The following is a 1170-nucleotide window of genomic DNA, read 5'->3' as shown; positions in this document are numbered from 1 at the left end:
GGTTAGGAGACAAGACTGGCGCAGCCGGACCAGAACACGCCGCCATGCCAAAAGCGGCCAACACTAACTCCACGCGGAGTATTTGAAAGGTACAAACAGGCCGGGCACGCCTGTAATCCCAGCACTTTGGGAAGCGAGGTCAGTAGATAACTTAAGATCAGGGATTCGCCACCAGCCTGGCCAACATGGTGAAACCCCGTCTCTACTAAAATACAAAAATTAGCCGGGTGTAGTGGTGGGCGCCTGCAGTCCCGGATAGGGAGGCTGAGGTAGGAGAATCGCTTGTACCCAGGAGGGAGCGGTTGCAGTGAGTGAGCCGAGATGGCGCCACTGAACTCCAGCCTGGGCGACAGAACAACAATGTCTCAAAAAAAAAGAAAAGTGCAAACAGCCACAGCCTCGCTTAAAACCCGCACATCCCGTCGCATTTACAACAAAGCCCCAGTGTCATACCTTGACACACAGAGCCCTGGGCTTCCAGCCTATCCTCTCGCAGCTCTTCCCTCCTGTGCTGCGCTCCAACCCCACTGCCGGGTCCTTCCTTCTGCCCCAGGAACACTGTGGGCCTGTCTCGTCTGACAGGACGGTGGGGGCTCAGCTCTCCACATCCCGCTCCTTAGTCTTCAGGCGTCGGTGCCAACGCCACCTCCTAAAGGGGACCCTCCTGCGCCACCAAGTGTGCCTCTCCCCCAAGAGGCTCTTCGGTCTCACAAAGTAGCCATGCTGCCCCAAGGCTGTAAGTTTCCTAAGGGCTGTGGACAGAGGAACACAGGAGGGGCTTACACTACTGAGGGAAAGAATAAGCAAATTAGGGCCGGGAGCGTTGGCTCACGCATATAATCCCAACACTTGGAGAGGCTGAGGCGAGTGGATCACCTGAAGCCAGGGGTTCGAGAACACACTAACCAACACGGTGAAATCCGGTCTCTACTAAAAATGTACAATTAGCTGGGGGTGGTGGCGGGCTCCTGCATCCCAGCTGCTCGGGACGCTGAGGCAGGAGAATCGCTTGAACCCGACAGGTGGAGATTGCGGTGAGCCGAGATGGCGCTATTGGAGTCCAGCCTGAGCAACAAGAGCAAAACGCCCTCTCAATTAAAAATAAATAAATAAATAAATAAATAAATAAGCAAATTAAGGGATAAGAGCAGCATCTCAAGAGCAGAGGTA

Source organism: Cebus imitator, unplaced genomic scaffold (genome assembly GCF_001604975.1).
Source record: "Cebus imitator isolate Cc_AM_T3 unplaced genomic scaffold, Cebus_imitator-1.0 Scaffold1515, whole genome shotgun sequence".
Lineage (NCBI taxonomy): Eukaryota > Metazoa > Chordata > Mammalia > Primates > Cebidae > Cebus > Cebus imitator.
Note: the sequence above shows the minus strand (reverse complement) of the source record.